Raw genomic sequence first — 20,951 nt, forward strand, 5'->3', positions numbered from 1 at the left:
AGAATCAGAAGGAGGCTCTAGGCTCTGAGCTGTCAGCACAGAGCCCGACGTGGGGCTCAAACTCATGGACTGTGGGATCATGACCTGAACTGAAGTCAGACGCCCAACCAACTGAGCCACCCTGGCACCCCTGAGTAATGATATTTTAACTCATGTTTGCTTATGCAATTTGAAAAGGCTATGATAATTTTATTCTCACCAGCAAATCAGACTTACTCAATTATAATTGTAATTCTCTTTATTTTACCCATCAATTTAGCAATTTTTAGACACTAGTGAAATGTTAACTTTCTAATTTAAATTTCCCAAACTTTCCAAGTAAGAAGATGCATGGAAGGATACAAATAGCTCTGTGATATGTTGCAATGTATTCACCTTTTTTCTTGTCTTCATTAAAGAACAATGATGAGCTTTGGAAATAAGAATTTTTTAAATGACTGGTCATGAAGAAGAAGGAGGCAAATGACTTACATGAAGGACTGAAGACACTGAGGTTAAGTTAGCCCCTATCCAACTATTGAATAGCTGAGTCCTTAGGTAGAGTCACAAAATGTAGCTGACCTCAGCTTTCATAATTATTACCATGCATGTGTTGTGCATTTTTAAGAATAAGATAACATACGCAAAATATCTCAAGACCCCTGAAAAATATAAAGGGCTAAACTAATGTCAGCTTATAATTCCCACGGCTTCAATATTCACAGAACCAAAAAATGAAAAATGATCACTGGAAAAAAAAACAGGTGGTACATAGACTCAGGTATGAACCACTATACTCTATTCCTCTACTTTCTACTTCTTTTATGTTTCACGAAAGTTACTCACTTCTCTGTTACAAATCATTTCAATAACATCACTTCTACATGTTTAGAGACAGAACTATTGTAGATACAAATTTTAGCACAACTGTTTGGCCATGAGCAACCCAAAAATTAAGCAAATGGCAAAGAACATTCATTACCAGTTGCTCTCATTATGCTGATCAACCATGAGTACTTTATTTATTTTCATATTCTTTTTTTAACTTGAAAATTGTTCCATGTTATTAAAACATTAACTATGTAAAGAGTGCAGGCAAACTGAAGAGACTAAAAATGTTTGTACATACATATGTGTGCAACACATATGTACACTTTTAATGATTGGATCACAAAATAGTATTGTGCTAGGTACAGTAAACATAAGTCACTTAGATGAAATAATGAAATGTACCTTTACAATCTTAATAAATCAGATCAAAAATTACCAATATAGAAATCAGAAAATAAATGTGATTTTCTATTTCAGTGACAAATTTTATATTGTAAGTTTCAGGCAAACACAGGAATACATTTCTTAAATCTATGTTAAGTTATAAGTAGGTATTAGAGGACAGATAGAGGAATATAATGAACATTTTAAGTCATTTTCCAGATTCATTTATGCATTATTTTCACAAAAGGTTAACAACAAAGTTATTTACTTCTCAATAGCAATGGTACCAAAAAGTTTGATGAAGTAGCTTTGATAAAATCAGCCCCAAAGAGCCATATAAGACCACTGCAATACTTTCTATGTGTTTATTTTAGCCACAAGATTTTTTACTAGTGAGATTAATTTTTAAGTGCTCCCAAAAGTTACATTCCAAATGTACTCTCCCTGCATTAAATTTAAGTCAAGAATATTACATCGGTAATTTACAACAGTACAACTCAAATTCTATCCTTATGTAAGCTTGGAAAATTTGACCAAAATTAGTTCTATCTTTGGAATCTACATAATCATTATCTCAAAATTTGCTAACAGTAGATATAAATACAAATATTTACAAAAGGGCAGTTAGTGCCATGTTATCCTCAGTTTGTTCTTATTTTTTCATAGCAAAAGCTATTTAAAAGACATTGTTTCTTCAAACCTATATTGCTCACAACCAGAGTGCCTTCACAATCTAGCACTAAATTCATGTTTAGATTTAGGTTTACTCGTTACTAAAAAGCAAAATAGACCTTGGTGAAGTAGTACATTTTTTATTATTTTTTACATATATGATTTTTATTAATTTACATATTTAAACAACTTAGCTGATATTTTTTCACTTTTAACTCAGTATCTCATTGTAAATAAGTTATTTGGTATAGAAAGTGAGATATAGAGAACATGAAAACCATGCACAATGAGAATAAAAACAGAAAGATGCTTAAGAAGAACAAACAACCAAACATTAAAGTCAACTTTTTCTACTTTATAATCTTGTCTAGATCTATCTCTGCCTCCTCCCACTCCCTAAACCCAAAGGAATTGAAATCATGTAATTTCCCTACTAATGTTATTTTTTTCCTTAGGCTTGGTATCCATATAGCCATGTCTAAGACTAAAGCATGTTTGTGGGAGCAGAAATTAGGGACTGAGGGAGTGACATAGGGTAGGAAGGGACACTTACACATTGTTGCATTACTGGCTCCATCACGCCTGTGTGTATGACCCATTCTCAATACTGCTAGGAGTTGAAGACCCTTAGGAAAAGTATCTCAGAACCAACCCTTCCAATGATGATAAAAAGAAACATTTATTTGTCACTGTCTCCCCTCATCGAATAAAGTATTGTTCCATGGAACATTAGTTCTAAGTTGTGCATGTGTGAGAGACACAAGGTTCCAACACATTCTCATGTCAAAGCATCAGAGAAGAACTAAAGCAAGAGCCAAGAAGTGTAGAGTATGTGCTTGATATGAGAAACTCTCAGGCTTTACTCATCAAATCAGTTACCACAACAATGTTAGTATATAAGTGCTTTAAAGAGGTATTTTATACAATCCATTCCATGTCCCACTCAGATATGTAGTTATGTATATGTTCTCCATTAACCCCAATCCATTTTTTAATCCCCTTCAGCCATATTCAAATGCTATGATATTTCACAAAAGATCATTATTATGACTAATTATAGTCCCTGATCCTTCAAGGAACCCTGTCCTTAACTGATAATTACCATATTCCTCTCATCCTTTGTTACCATGCATTCTAGATTTCTTGATCTTTTATTTCTCATATCCACTGATGAAGTGTTGTGGGGTTTTGTTGTTGTTGTTTTGTTTTTGTTTTTTGTTTTTTGTTTTGGCTGGTGCTGCAACTCAGAACATCATCCCTCAAGGAATCCCTCAATTGCCTTACCACTTTGGGGCCATGGTTGCTGTAAGTGAAGACCAAGAGAAATTAGGATGAATGGGGCCCACCTTACTTCCACTTCTTGGTTCCCAGGTGAGTGTTTTCTAAGGATGTAGCACACCATATCAGTCATTGGTTCAGCATCGATGCCACATCCTAGGAGATAGAACTCTAACCCTCAGTGGTAGTCCCTGAGCTGGCATCTTAGCTGAAAATTTATGAGGTCAAGCTATGGTTCTATCAGTTTAGATATTTCTAAGTAATGAGATATATAGGAAGACTAGGGCAGTCCCATAGTTATGTACATATTATAGAATTCATTTATTAAAAAGTAAGACCCCAGGATGCCTGGGTGGCTCAGTCAGTTAAGTGTCTGACTTCAGCTCAGGTCATGCTTTCACGGTCCATGAGTTCAAGCCCCACATCAGGCTGTGTGCTGACAGCTCAGAGCCTGGAACCTGCTTCAGATTCTGTGTCTCCCTCTCTCTCTCTCTGCCCCTCCTCTGCTCACACTCTGTCTCTCTCTCTCAAAAATAAATACACACTAAAAAGAAAATAAAAAAAAAAGTAAGACCCCTTTTTCAATGTAATGTTGTGTAGATGCCATGGTAATAAATAAGGATTTCGTAAACTCTCTCATGATGATGCTGTCTGGGAGCAGTTAGAATCAGTAATAGGCCCCTTTTGCAGACGACTAGTGAGTAACACAGTCCCCAACTACTATCCTGTGAATATGCTTTTCTAGGGCTACTTCAACCCTCTCACCAAGAGCAGAGCCTGAGACCAAGACCTATAGTCAGGTAGTTTTGGGGGGATTTTGTTTGTTTGTTTGTTTGTTTGTTTGTTTGTTTGTTTTTGTAATGCTAGGGAGTTGGTGAAAAGGAGTGAAAACCAATATTAGGATGGTTGTGATACTGGCTACACTTAGGGTGACTTGGCACTCATTGCCACCAAAACTTTCCGAGGATCCTTCAGAAATGTACTTCAGAACCAACCAATCAGGACAAATAAAGGAAGCATATATCTATTGGCTTCTGTCCCCCTTGAATAAAGTTTGGCTGTGGAGTGTTAACTCTCTCACTGTTCCAAGTAACACATTCATGAGGATCAAGCAATTCCTGCAGACTTCTCAGCTGGCTTCTTATACTGTGTCTTCAGAGAAGCCCTGGGGCAGGAAGTGCAAGGTGCAGGGGATGCAAAAGCAAGGTACAACCAGGTTAACCTGTGCAAGATTTATGAAAGACTGCACAGACCCAATGCAGCATGGCTGAAATAGGTGGTGAGGGCAAGAGGCAGAATTGGCACAAAAGCTCTCCAAAGGCTCAGTACTTTCCAGTGGTTAAGGTGGTGATAGCGAAAGTGAATTCTCACTCTGTAGTTACTTTATCAGTATTTTTTTTCTTCCTCTAAGAAGGATCAAGTTGAGTCTTCAGTATAACCTACATATATCCATAATTATATAACTATAATTTTATAAGGCATTAACTAGGGGCACCTGGGTAGCTCAGTCGGTTAAGCATCTGACTTTTGCTCAGGTCATGATCTCATGTTTTGTGGGTTCAAGCCCTGAATCAGGTGCCACGCAAGCAGTGTGGAGTCTGCTTGGGATTCTCTCTTCCTTTCTCTCTGCCCCTCCTTCACTTGCACTTTCTCCCTCTCTCAAAATAAATAAACTTAAAAAAATAATGCATGAACTAATATATTACATTAAGAAAATAACGTAATTACACAGATGTCTATAATATTTAGTAGTTTTGAATTATTTTCTTAGCCAATGACAGGCTTTGTTTTACTAAGTTAGCAGATGAACTTCTTACTCTAAAACTAATATTAACCTAAACCATAAAAATCAAGTTTACTCTCCCACCTAAATCCTTTGTCTCAAAGCAAAGAATGAGCATTTGCCACTTCATCTAAGGGAAATTCACATGCTTTTGCATCAGCGGTTTGATGAAACAGTTGTTTTTCTTGTAGATTTCCCTTTCAGAATAAAAATAGATGAATTAAAGATTACTAATTTTACTCTTGATTTCATGGTATTTTTGTCATAATTATTGCGTGGGCTAAAACAATATCAAACTAGTTAACTGATTTCTGCGATCCCATAGGCTTGTCATTTATCCGGATTTAGCAAAGACACCAGATGGCTTTATTTCACTTATTAGAAATGGATATTATTCATTCTTCCTTGATGTACCTGGGGCATTGAGCATTGGGATAAGGTTTGTAAATTGAATCATTTTCATAGTAAAATTGTTCTTCAGTACCCTTTATAAATACTATTATAATTTATTTCCGAGGCTAAAGAACATTCAAAAGAGTTTTAAATAGAAATTTGCTTTTAAGGATAATCAAATTAAGATCAATGAAGTGCCTGCTATGTTCCAAGGACTGAATTAGATTCTGGGGAATAAAAAAGTAACACAACTTTGTCCTTTACCTTCACTGTCTAGTAGAGACTTTCAGTATACTTTGTAAAACTCAATACTATTTTACATTAGAATTCCATGACATGATATACACATAATTTTGTTCTCTCTGACACATGTTGAATTTAAGACTAGTAGGGTAGATTTACTTATATTTAATGGTGGTATATTCCCCTAGACGTACAGCCAAAAATAGTCATCATTTTTAAACATAACCGCATCCATGCACATGTGAAGTCCTGCCCATTTGTCTATACTTATGCCTTTAAATTACTTGCTCTGGTTTTATCCAAGTATCACTGTAGTCCAAGACTTCATATTTCATATCTAGATTTTAACAACGTTCTCTTTCCCTGCTTCCATCCTCTTAAGTACATCCCTAATGCACACCATGGCCTATTATTTGGGTGGCCATACATTCCAGTTTGCCTGAGACATTCTCAGTTTTCCCTACTATGATTATTGAGAGCAGGCCCTTTCAGTCTAAAAACTGATCCAGTTGGAGACACATGAAAAGATGCTCAACATCACTCATCATCAGGGAAATACAAATCAAAACCACAATGAGATACCACCTCACACCAGTCAAAATGGCTAAAATTAAAAACACAGGAAACAACAGGTGTTAGCAAGGATATGAGAACACTCTTACACTGTTGGGAATGCAAACTGGTATAGCCACTCTGGAAAACAGTATAGACCACCCTCAAAAAGTTAAAAGTATAACTATCCTACAATCCTGCAATTGTAGTATTAGGTATGTACCTAAAGGACACAAAAATACTGATTTGAAGGGATACATGCACCCCAATGAAGCATTATCAACAGTAGACAAATTATGGAAAAAGTCCAAATGTTCATTGACTGATAAATGGATAAAGACGATCTGGTATATATACACAATGGAATATTACTCAGCCATCAAAAAGAATGAAATCTTGCCATTTGCAGCTTGTGGATGGAGCAAGACTATATTATGTTAAGTGAAATAAGTCAGTCAGAGAAAGACAAACACCATATGATTTCACTCATATGTGAAATAAAACAGATGAACATGGGGGAAAAAAGAGAGGCAAGCCAGGAAACAGACCCTTAACTATAGGACAAACTGAAGGTTAGTGAATGGGAAGTGGGTGGGGGGATGTGTTAAGTGGATGATTGGTATTAAGGAGGGCACTTGGTGTGATAAGCACTGGGTGTTGTATGTAGGTAATAATCATTAAATTCTATACCTGAAACTAATATTACATTCTATGCCAACTCACTGGAACTTAATAAAAACTTAAAAAAGAAAAAAAATATTCAGTTGGGATATAATTTACATGCCCATCACACCTACAATGACATTATAACAAATTGGTTATCTTATACTTTTTAAAGTCTTTCAATGACCAAGGCAAAAAATCTTATACAGAATTTGAAACCCTCTGTAATTTGACCACAATCTACCATTTAAGTTTTATTTCATATATCTTATTTTCAACATACCTAAATTATTCTCCATCTCTAATAATTTTGATGACCAACTCAAGTTCTTGGATTTCATGCTGTCTTTCCTGATCACTGACATTATTTTCTTTGAACCACACTGAATATTCCTTTGTCACTTATAATAATAAACATAATATTGCTTTCTGATAAAGTTAGCTCTAATATACAGAATTTTGTTGCCTGACATGTTCTGATAATAGACAATATTGAATTGTGTTTAATAGTGTGGTCTCTGGTGTCATAATGCTTAGAATTGAATACAAGATCTTTTGATGTGTTCTACCACTCAAGCTCTCTTTTCACTATGTTATACTATTCTCAAGGTAACAAAAGATAAGTCATTAAATAGGGAAAGGGTCAAGAAATAGAAGGAAATACTAGGAAGCAAATAACATCACATAACACTTCAAAAATATTACCTACACAATCACTACTTTTCTCCCGGTAATGAAGCTTTGCAAATTTGAAGATAAACATTACTTCCATAAAAATATCAGGCCAGATATATATTATAAGCTGGGTTTACATGATTGAATACACCACATTTAGGGAATACGAGGGTGTTATGGGGTATAGTAGTATTTTCCCCAGGCCTGCATTCTGGTTGTTTGGCCTGATCATGGGAAATTTCTTCTCTCTCTTGAGAGCAACTGCTTACTCATTTAGCCAGGAAGGCTCATCATCCTGAACTAGTTTTCTCCTCCACAAAAGTTGTGACCTAACTTTTTCATATTCTCCGAACCTGAATCCTTTGAATCCAGTTCCAAAAGCTTCCCTGTTTGGTCCTTACCTGAGGCAATTTGTCACCTAGTGTATAAGAGAAGAACACACATAAATAAATTAAATTCAGTGAGATAGGAACTATGATAAAACAATGCACGGGTGAAATGGAGAATAAGTGTTGGAGCTTGGATATCTTTCTTTTTCTCAAATCTAACCTAGAAAAATACTATGCATAAGTGTTTTGGGGGAAAATCAATTCACTGAAATAATCATTTTATGTATAATTAATTTCAATAACAATTTCCTTATTTTCTACTAGTCCTTTCTGCTGTGATATTTCAATTTCAATAGTGCTGAAATGTGGGGTTATTGGAGTAATCTACAACCTGTAAGGCAGGATTATTATCTTCCTAGTCATTATCAGATTCATTGTAATGTTTTAAACTTTATTTTTACAAGGCTAAATGAACTAATGAACAATCTATACAACACTAAACTAATGCATACAGACGATAACTTTTACAACAAAAGCTACAAATAAATATCAAAATTTGATGAGTGAAGTATTCAAAAGTGTACTGTTGCATATGTAACTTTATACAATAAGCCAATCCTATTAACTCTTGCTTGCTCACCACAAGACTTCTATATCAGTCTGCTTTCTCTGAGACACCAAAATACACAGTAACTATAATATGGGCATCTTAAAATTTGTATCATCTAGTTGGTACTTCTGAACAAAAATTCCTTGGTAATGGTTTGAAAGAAGCAAAGATTCTGTAAGAAAAACCAAATGAGTAGTTGCAAAACTTTAAAAAGTAAAAAAGTCAGAAAATGACAGATTTTTGCACTTGAGTCTGTTAAGAAATCTCCTTGTTCCATTTCAGTCATTTAGGTTTCTCTCATTCTATACTTGCAAAAATCAACATCTGTACATTTAAGAAACACAATTCAAAAAAGCCTGAAGAAAAAAACCTGACAATTTAAAAGTATTTCCAAAAGGAAAAGTTTAAAATATTAACTTTGATCATTTCCTATGACCAGTATTTTTTTAAACAGACATATTTTAGTTCTTCTATTCAAGTCCCTAATTAAATACAACTTGCAGATAAAGGTAGGCCAAGAAAAATACAAGGTGGATATAAATGTATTAATGAAAATTTAAAAAAAATACACTCATATACATACACACCAGTCCTGTCATGTATATTTATAATACAGTTGGCTAGTTACTGTCAGTGCTGGCAGGTGTTTATTAGCAGTATTTGGAAAGCCTATAAGGAAAAAGAATAAGGAAAGACTTAAGAGCCCAATTTATGTCAGATTAAAAGATGAAATTCCTGGGGCGCCTGGATGGCTCAGTCGGTTGAGCGTCTGACTTCGGCTCCGGTCATGATCTCACAGCTCGTGAGTTCAAGCCCCGCGTCAGGCTCTGTACTGACAGCTCAGAGCCTGGAGCCTGCTTCTGCTTCTGTGTCTCCCTCTCTCTCTGCCCCTAACCCACTCGCATTCTATCTCTGTCTCTGTCTCTGTCAAGAATAAATAAACATTAAAAAAAATTAAAAAAAAAAAGATGAAATTTCCCAGAAGACTCCTCAGCTTTCTGTGTGGTGTTTGGAAGTCAGTAATACATGGAGTCAGTAAGGTTAACTCAGATCGGTATAGGCCTTAAATAGTAACCTTACAGGAAAACAAATTCTAGGTATGCATGACTGTCAGCATTCATGGCAGACAAGAGTCAGCTGTGAAACTGACCAGGAAGAAGCAGAGCAACCACAAGTGTAATGAAGAACCTAAAAATAGGTAGATGCTGCAGCATGAGAGAATTAGGCACCAGGGTTATCCATGCCATTGAGCAATGGGACTGGCGAGTCCAAGGGAGCTGAAGCAACATAATAAAGGGCATGTAAGCATATTAGTATCAAGGATGCATGATTCAATGAGTTTGTTTTCTTCTCTCTGTGGTCACAAGATCTGTTAGTATATGACCAGTGGTAATACGTATCCAAATGAATTATTTATTGATTTATTCATTAAGTATGTATCTATGAAACTAGGCTAACATCTCTTCTCTTTGACACTGAGGTGGTCAATATAACCAAAAAAGGAAAAATGGTTCCTCTGTAATAATATTTTAATTATGTAATGAAATTAAGATAATACATTATATTCAGATACTTAATAGATAAACGTCTTTGCCTAGTGCAGCAAAGGGGATGCTAGCTGCTCACTGAAGTGTATGTGGGCCTTCTCCTCGTCCTCCTAAGCACATAGCAAGATTGGATTCCTCAGCTTTCTTTCAATTATATATGTCCAGGTTACTGAGCCCTAGGCAATGAATTGTGAGTAGAACTTATGTGTGGTTTTTTTCAGATCAAGGCTTTTATGAAATTGGTATATTTCCTCCATATCTTCCTGTTTCTTCCAGTTGGATGGAGACAGCAACAATACGACCCTAGATTTACACTGCCCAATAAAATAGCCATTAGCCACATGTGGCTATTTATATTTGAATTATTAAAAATTAAATACAATTATAAGTCAGTTCTTCAGCCACATTAGCCACATTCCAGGGGCTCAAAAGTCACATAAATGGTGGCCACTACCATTATAAAACATGTCTATCATTGCAGAAAGCTCTATAGGACAGTGTTGTCCTAGACCATGGTGAAGCAAAAATACAGAAATAGACTGAGTCCCTGAATCACAACAAGGAAAACCACATAAAAGCCATTACCATCTACCTGTGACTATTAGAGGAATGAAAAATAAACTTGCACTATATTTGAGGCATTCTAAAGCATAAGTATCAACATTGCCACAGCTCTCAGTTACCCTAACTAATATAATCAGTGTGATATGTTCACCAAAAATGGGATTCCAGTTAACCCAAAAGATAGCAGCACATACCAAACACAAGCCTAGGTTAGCATCAGGTAAGACGGACCCTATTCCATTCACATGGTGGAGAACATATGACGCTCCGCTAGAGTATAAGTCATTTGTTACCTAGTAATTTCAGCATCCATGTGGGACTTACAAGTAAGCCAATGCAGTTTAGGGTTTGAGTACATGTGAAAAATGGGTTTATTTTATAAACAATGCCATTTGTATTACACAGTACAAGAGGTTCTCATGACAACATGTGGAAGATGCTGGTTCATCCACTGGCTGCTGGTCTATTCAAGGACAGAGAGAAATTGAGGCTGTGTAATTTCTTCAACACAATAAGCAATAGTAGAGGTACACTCACACATCTAGGAAAGGTTAAAGGAAGAAATTACCTTAAACATTCACTGAGAATAATAACATTAAATTGATGAAAGGACTTAGAAGTGGGTCTTGCTTATTAGTAGGAAATCTCTGTAACATTTTTGCATTTAGTGCACTGTATGTTGACATTCTTTGTCCTGCATATTGAAATTATAGCTTGGTCTTTGGCCAAGAGCGGGGGGGAAAAAAAAAAGCAACCGAATACAAATCAAATACAAAAAGACAAAGTACAATGCATCTTATTTTTATTTCTACAAGAAAAAATGGTGCCTAGAAAAACATTAAAGAGAAAGCTTGATATAGAAAGCACTTCTTTTCCCTTGTACTGAAAGAAAAAATTCAATTGAAGTATAAATCTTCAGAGGATGAAAAATAACAAATTCCATTCAGAGTGAAGGTGTTTTTCCCCCCAGAGTTTACTGCAAGGAAAGTAATAAAAAATGTGAATAGGATTTCATGCGATGTTATAAAATAATAAAAATAGTAAAAAATAGTAAAAAAAAAAAATCACTCTTGAACCACTAAGCAATGACACGCGGGAGTATAATTTACTCTATGAGCCTTTTACTTCAGGCCAGAAGGTACACTTACAATGGGTGCTTAATTATAACCTCAGGATTTTACAGCTCATGAACTTTTGTATTGACATTAATGAACAGCTTAGGCAAGGTAAAATACTGATCAACACAGACATCTTGGTTTCTTTAGAAAATTAATAAGGAGAGCTCTCTGGATGAGAATTTACTGTGAGTACCTTGAGAATTAACTGCTCTAATGGTGAGTCTTGATTGATAGAAAGAATAAAAAAAAAACATTTTGTAGGTGACGGTATGGGAACTTACCATACTATACAAAGTCATCTCTAAATTTCAGGTTTTGAGTTTTTCCCTGTTTTTTCTTTCTTTCTTTCTTTCTTTCTTTCTTTCTTTCTTTCTTTCTTTCTTTCTTTCTTTCTTTCTTTTTTCATTATAATGTTAATTTTATTTTATTTATTTTTAAATTTAATTTATTGTCATATTGACTAATATACAGCATGTACAGTGTGCTCTTGGTTTGGGGGTTAGATTCCCATAGTTCATCGCTTACATACAACACCCAGTCCTCTTCCCAACACGTGCGCTCCTCAATTCCCATCACCCATTTTCCCCTCTCCCCGACCTTCCCGTCTACACTCACTTTGTTCTCTGTACTTAAGAGTCTCTTATGGTTTGACATTGAGCATGAATAAGGTAGTAGACTGGCAATAGAATTAGAAACCTTGGGAAAGAATCCAGTTCACTGGTAAAGTAATTAACTGTTTCTTAATATAAATAATACTGTAAGGAAGTGTAATTAATGGTAATTAAGACTTATTGATACCAAGAAATAATTTTCTGGGAATAACACATATACTAAGAATCTTTTCTTGCACTTTCATAGACAAGGCACTATTTATAATGTGTAGAACACTAGTCAGTCTGACCCTAATGCTATCTGTCCATATGTCTGAATAAAGATTGGATACAGGACATTAAATCAGAAGTTTATTTCTTAATAGCCCCAGCACCAAGTAAGCATAACTGTTTGGCAGTCAATGAGTAGCAGAAATTGAGCAGGATTTGCCCTTCTTGGGTCATCTATCTTTAAACACCATGTACCTGACAATGCAATTGTATTTTTACCATGAACACAAAAGAAACAGAATTTTGACTATAAGGGCGCAGCAACACTATGATCCATGTTATGCAACTATGCTTTTAAATAGAATCGTTCACTCTAGTTATAAAGGTGTGGAAATGATCCATGTTACCCAGTAAGTATCCTGGTTTGGGCTTGTATAACAAACTACTACAGATTGAGTGGCTTACAAACAATAGAATGTATTACACACATACAATGTTGGTTTGGGTTTGCTCCTCCAGTCCATTTGCCAATTTGTATTTTCTTACATAAATTTGTGTGTGTGTATATTTTATCTTGATTTATATAATAAATATTTTATGTATATACATATATATATATATATCCTGATTATACATATATATCCTAATTTATTTATAGAAAAATAAATAAATTTATATATTTATGGCCCAAGCAACTCACTATGTGAATCACTATCTTGATAATGAGTCAGTATCTGTAGGAAAATTCACCTTCCCTTTTCTTTTTCAAGTAGATTTTAGGTTCTGAATTCATGTATATTTTATCAATATTTCATGAAAATATCCTGTTGGCAATTTTATTGTAAATAATTACATATAAATATCTACTTGGGAATTGAGATTATTAAAATATTGATCTCTCCTATCCAAGTAGATGTTATTTTCAGTGTCTTGCATGAGGTTTTAAAATTTTCCCCGTATTTTCTTTTTCTTCCCTTCCTTCCTTCCTCCCTTCCTTCCTTCCTTCTTTCTTTTTTTATGTTTATTTTTGAAAGAGAGAGAGAGACAGAGCAAAAGCAGGGGAGGGGCAGAGAGAGAGGGAAACACAGAATCCAAAGCAGGCTCCAGGCTCTGAGCTGTCAGCACATAGCCCGACGTGGGGCTCGAACTTATCAAACCTGAGCCGAAGTTGGAGGCTTAACCGACTGAGCCACCGAGGTGCCCAAAATTATTTTTCCTTTAAATATTAATTTGAAAACACAACACTAGCAATAAAGATGTAAGACACTTAAATATAAATAGAATCCTTATTGTTCATGTATAGAATTGCTATTTATTTTGTATATCCAGTTTGCTACTCTTAAAGAACAATTATTTTCCTGAAGAGGATCTCAATGTAGACAATCATAATGTTTGTAAATAATAAAAGTTTGTGCCTTCTTTTTAATGTTTATATCCTTTATGTCTTTAGCTTACCTTGCTGATTAGGTCAAGTAGTATGATGTTGATTAAAACGGATTATAGTTGGCATGTTTGTATATAGTTACTGATTTTAAGAGTTAAAGATTCAACATATATGATGCTGAAAGGTTTTATTTTTTAGCTTTTCTAATTAAGAATATTCACTTCAGTGTTTCCTAATCTAAAAAATAAATAAATAAATGGGTAATGATATTGCTCAATCTTTCTTTTTCCTGTATCTATTGAAATTACACTATGGCTTTCCCCTTTTAATATGATAGTGTATTAAATTGATTTTCTAAGGGTACTACTCCTGTATTCCTAAGGTAAATCTAATTTGGATATGATATATCTTCTTTATATATGATATGATATATCTTTATATACAGGATGCTGGATCGTGGCCTAAATTTAAAAGTTGCCCTATAATTTTATTTCCTTATTATTGTGAATTTCCAGTTTGAATAGCCTCACAAAATTTTTGAGGAAGTTATTTTTCTATCCCCCAGAAAAAAAATTGAAGGATTGAAAGCATTGATTCCTTGAAAATGTATTTAAAATCATTTATATGGTGATATTTTGATTTTTCCTTGAGTTGCTGTCAAATTTTTTCCTAATAATTTTAAACTTTCATCCAAATTTCAAACTTTTGATCTCATTTTTAATAGATTTCCCTGATTCACTTTTATTTGGTAAAATTTACTTTTGCTTTCTTTTTTCCCTTTGACCTATCCCATTAAGAATTTCATCTATCTTGGGGTACTTGGGTGACTCTGTCGGTTAAGTGTCCGACTTTTGCTGAGGTCATGATATCACAGTTTGTGAGTTTGAGTCCCACATCAGGCTCTGTGTGGACAGCTCAGAGCCTCAAGCCTGCTTCAGATTCTGTGTTTCCCTAGCTCTCTTTCCCTCCCCCACTCATACTGTCTCTCTCTGTCTCTCTGTCTCTCTCTCTCTCTCTCTTTCTCTCTCTCAAAAATATTATGAATATTATGAACAATTAAAAAAGAATTTCATCTATATTATAAATAAGATGTGGTACACACACACACACACACACACACACACACACACACTGTGGAATATTACTTAGCCATAAAAAAGAATGAAATCTTGCCATTTTCAACAACATGGAGGAGCTAGAGACTATAATGCTAAGTGAAATAAGCCAGTCAGAGAAAGACAAATACCATATTATTTCACTCATGTGGAATTTAAGAAACAAAAGAAACAAAGGGAATAAAAAGAGACAAAGACAGAGAGGAGAGAAAGAGAGAGAAAGAAACCAAGAAACAGACTCTTAAGTGTACAGAACAACCTAATGTTTACCAGAGGGGAAGTGGGTGGGCAGATGGACTAAATAGGCGATGGAGAACAAGAGTACACTTATCATGATGAGCACTGAATGGTGTACAGAATTGTGGAATCACTATATTGTACACCTGAAACTAATATAACACCATATGTTAATTATACTGGAATTAAAATTTAAAACTTAAAAAATAAAATTAATAATTTCAGATTCTGCCATAGGAAACTAGAAATAGAAGAGCAATAGAATATTAAGCAAGCAAATTCTTATAAAGTAATAAAAATTGGAGCAGAAATCAATTAAACTGAAATCAGCAAAATAATAGAGAAAAAAAAGAAAAATAAAAGATGATTCTTTGAGAAGATAAATAAAATGACAAGGCTTTATCCAGGCTATGATAAAATGAGAGAAGACAAAGTACCACCACCATAAATCAAAGAGGGCTCATCACTGTTACATCCATTGATAGTAAAATAATAACAAACAAATAATATTAACAATTTTGTGCCCACACATTTGCTAATTTAGTTGAAAGTGACCAATTCCTTGAAAGGAATTGATTCACACAGGAGAAGTAGATAATCTGCATAGGCCTATCTCTTTTAAGGAATTAAAATCAATAATTTAATAACCTGCCAATAAAAAACACACCAAGCTCTATAGTTTCATTAATGAATTCTACCAAACATTTTAGGAGAAAACTATACCAACTCTTTACAATCTTTTTTATAAAACAAAACTAAAGTGAAGGCTTCCTTACATTATCCTACTATCAAAATGAGATAGAGAGCTTAGAAGAAAAGAAAGCTATTAATCATTATCTCATTAATACAGAACAAAAATTTCTCAACAAAATATTGACAAATTGAATCTAACAATACATAAGAAGAATTTTTTTTTATTTTTTTAAATGTTTATTTTTGAGACAGAGAGAGAGCGAGAACATGAGTTGGGAGAGGGGCAGAGAGAGAGAGAGGACACAGAATCTGAAGCAGGCTCTAGGCTCCAAGCTGTCAGCACAGAGCCCGACGCGGGACTCAAACTCACAAACTGTGAGATCATGACCTGAGCTGAAGTCGGACACTTAACCGACTGAGCCACCCAGGCACCCCAAGAAGAATTTTATACCACAGCCCAGGGGATTTATTCCAGGTATGCAAAACTAGTTCAATGTTTGATTATGAATTGATATATGTAATCCATCACATTAAAAGGCTAAAGAAGGAAAAACATATGATCACATCAATAGATAACAGAAAAGCATTTGACAATGCTTTCATGTTAAAAACTCTCAGGAAATTAGACATACAGGGAAACTTCCTCAACTGATGAAAAAAAAATCTACAAAAGGCCTACACAGCCAACATTATACTTGATAATGAGAAACTCAATGCTTTCCCCTACTATAGGGAATGAAGCAAGCATATCTCCTGTCAGTTCTCCTATTCCATATTATACTAGAAGTCTAGGAAAGGCATGAGAAAACAAAAAAGAGGAAGTGAAAGGCATAGAGGTTATAAAGAAAGAAATCTGTTTTTGTTCATAGGTAAAATGATTATGTATGAAGAAAATCCTGTAGAATTGACAAAAAAACTTCCTTGAACTTACAAGCAATTATCATAAGTTTGCATGATACAAAGTGAGTCTACGAAAATCATTTTTCTATACACCAAATATTAACAATGGGAATTCGAAACTAAAAAACACGATAAAATCTACATAAGTATCAAGAAAATTAAATACTTAGGTATAAATATAACAAAATATCTACAGGATCTACATACAGAAAACTACAAAACTATGATGAAAGAAATGTAAGGTCTAAATAAATGGAGATATATTACATAGGTATAAATAGGAAGATCCATGATTTTTAAAATGTCAATTCTTCCCAACTTGATCTATATCGATCCAATGCAGTATTACTCAAACTTCCAACAAATTGTTACATGGATATCAACAAATTGATTCTAAAATTTATATCCAAAGGTGAAAGATCCAAAATTGTCACACAACATGAAAGAAAAACAAATTTAGGGAACTGACAATATTAATTATAAGACTTAATGTAAAAGTACAGTAATCAATATAGCATGATATTAAGTATAAACATGAAAGCCTCACAACATATGTAATTGAAATCATTATGCTGTATTCCTTAAATTTATATATGTTATAGGTCATTTATATCTCAGTAAAACTTGGAATAAAATAAAATATGTATAGTTAAAATATATAGGTCAAATGACATGGAATAGAAAGCCCAGAAATAAACCCACACAAATACAATAGGTTGATCTTTTACAAAAGAAAACAGATAACTCAATGAGGACAAAATGGGCTTAAAAGACATGGTAATGAAAAAATTCGATGTGCAAATCCCACAATACATTAACCTAAACACAGACCTTACACCTTTCCCCAAAATTAACTTAAACTGGATCATAGACCTACATGTAAAATGCGAAGCTTCTAAACACCTAGAAGATAACATGAGAGTCAATGTAGGTGACTTTGTGTTTGATTAATAGTTTTAAGATACAACACCAAAGGAGGATTTATAAAAAGAAAACTTGTTAAGTTAGACTTTATTAAAAATAAGGATATGTGCTCTGCAAAAGATACTTCTAAGACAATAAAAATCCAACAATTGGGAAAAGAAATATTTGCAAAACACATATCTAATGAAAGACTTACATCCAAAATACATGACAAACTCTTTAAACAGTAAGAAAACAAAGGATGCAATGAAAATATGGGCAAAAGATTCTAATAGATGTCTCATCAAAGAAGATATGCAGATGTTCAATAATTATATGAAAAGATAGTCAATATCATATATCATTAGATAAACACAAATTAAAACAACCATGAGATATCAACACACATTCACTGAAATGCCAAAAATTAAAAATTAAATAAAAACTGACAATACCAAATGTTGGTGAAATGTTGAGCAACAAATTCATTGCTAGTGGAAAAGCAAATGACATAGTCACTTTGGAATATAATCTGGCAGTTTCCTATAAAACTAACTATTTTGTATTCTTCAATCCCACAGTCTCTCACCTATGTATCCACCCAAAGGAGTTGGAAAATAATGCTCAAAAAGCCCACACACAAATGTTTATTGCAGCTTTATTCATTGTTGTGAAAAATTGGAAGCAACTAAGATGGTCTGCAATAGGTGGATGAGTAAACAAACTTTGGTACACCTATATGATAGAATATCATTCCACAATAAAAAGGTGATCCACCAAGCCACAATAAGACATAAAGAATCTTAAAATATATATTTTTTCAGGTGAAAGAACACAGTCTGAAAAAGTATTATTATTACAGCTCTATGGCATTCTGCAAAACTATAGAGACAATAAAAAGAATGATGGTTGACATCATCATCACCTTCATTATCATGTCCCATTCCCAGGGAGGGAAAGGGGGATGAATATATCAAGTACAGGAGAATTTTAGGGTGATGAAACCAGTTTGTATGAAGTCGAAATGACTGAAATGTTACACCATGAATTTGTCAAAACCTATAGAACCATGCAATACAAAGAGTAAACCTAATGTAAACTATGGTCTTAGTACATTATAATATATCAAAATTGGTTCATTAATTATAACAAACATACCACACTAATGCAAGATGTGAGTAACAAGAGAATCAGTGGAGGAAAGTACAGAGAGTACATGCAAACTCTCTGTATTATTTTTTCAATTTTTCTTTGAATCTAAAAGTGTATAAAAATTAATATTATTAATTTTAAAAGTTTGGAAATTTTTAGATTAAATGTTCTTTTAAGCATTATAAGATCACCAGTTCTGTGTAAAGCAGTTTTATAACATAAAACTTTTTTTTTCTGAAATGAGTCAACACTTAGCTTTTAAGCATTGTCTATACCCTATGTTAATAACAATTAGTACAATACCAGACAAACTAATTGTTATTTTACTGGAGAGAATAATTATGTCATTAAAGTCTTCCCACTGAGATTTCTCATTAGAGTAACTTACAGTACTATAACAGTTACCAATTAAGTAAAAGATTTATAACCAGACCAAATAGTTACTTCCTTGGTAATTCATCAATAGTTCACTTAAATTTTTTCACTCCAAATAGGTCACACTTTCTGTAGTCATTAATGTAATTCTCCATCCACATATTTACTTTTTATCTATATTACTCTGATGAAAGTATCTCCTTAAGTTTATAGAGGTGAAATGCTAACTGGTTTTTATTGGTTGCTATACTCTGGAAACTGCAAGTGATATTAGTATTCATAGATATTTTCTCTGGAAATTTCTCTAAGAATCCCAGAGTTGTCACCTTTATTTTTATAAGAGAGAAAATTTAAGCTCAAAGAAGTGAACTTGTAGGAAGTGGTAAAGTTGAGATTTATATTAAGTTCCCTCTGAAACATACAAACAAATCTATAACATTTTCATTACACTATGATACTCTTTTCTTATCAAGTTGAAGAGAAATCTGTAAATTATAGTACTTTTCAATTAAATACTAACATATGAATCAAGAAAGGTGGAAATGTCTCCAATATGTAATTCTGGATACATTATCTCAAATGACTGCTATGAGAAAAAGAAGGGATACCTAGATAAACTGATTGTATAGAGAACTTTTCAATCATTTCAGACTTTTAACAGTTTTTTACAAGAGACAAAAAGAAACATGACAAAAGACTGATAAAGCGGGTACTAAGGAGCTGAAGAAATGATGTGAAGACTCAAGATTCAAATTAATAAAGCTGGAAAACATACTACTATTGTGAAGGAAGAAAAAGAAACATAAATGAAAGAGAAAGTCGTAGTGTAAATCTGTTGGATGGCAAAACAAGCTTTCTCTTTTTCAATTTAAAAAGTATGAACTAGGGATGCCTGGGTGGCTCAGTAGTTTAAGCATCCAGCTCTTGATTTTGGTTCAGGTCATGATACACAGTTTCGTAGGATTGGACGGTGTCAGGCTCTGTGCTGACAGCTTGCTTGGGACCCTCTCTCTGTCTCTCTCTGCCCTTCCTCTCTCTCTCTCTCTCTCTCTCTCTCCTTCTCTCTCTCAAAATAAACATTTTTAAAAAATAAAAAGTATGAAGTAAATAATGATAATAATAGCAGCAACAACAATGCCTAATAGACTTCCCCCCACTGTCTCTCTCTCTCTCCTTCTCTCTCTCAAAATAAATATTTAAAAAAAATAAAATAAAAAGTATGAACTAAATAATGATAATAATAGCAGCAACAACAACAATGCCTAATAGAAACCAGTGATAGGTAGAGGAATCATAAAAAACAGTATCTAAATAACTTTAATTTTACTTAAAATCTCTTGGTCTGAATGGGTTTTAACATGTATTGACAGATATAGATAATAAATGTTGTAGAATTAGTAATCTTTGATCAATCATGACGCAAGAGTGAGAGAATGAGACTGGAAGCTATAAAAAGCTATTTCTTGTGCTCACTTCGGCAGCACATATACTAAAAGCTATTTCAACTTTCTAAAAATGAAAATACATGGATTTTCAAAAGCAGAAATAAGTAAACTTGTCCATTCAAGGTAGATATCCCAAAAAAGATCCCTGAGAAATGTAGGGATTAGAAATACTAGTTTGTATAGTGGCTGGACATGATAATAGGGTTTAAAGTTATCTTATTTATTTATTTATTTATTTATTTATTTATTTATTTAAATTTTTATATGAAATTTATTGTCAAATTGGTTTCCATACAACACCCAGT

This window comes from Panthera tigris, chromosome B3, assembly GCF_018350195.1.
Source record: "Panthera tigris isolate Pti1 chromosome B3, P.tigris_Pti1_mat1.1, whole genome shotgun sequence".
In the NCBI taxonomy this organism is placed as follows: domain Eukaryota; kingdom Metazoa; phylum Chordata; class Mammalia; order Carnivora; family Felidae; genus Panthera; species Panthera tigris.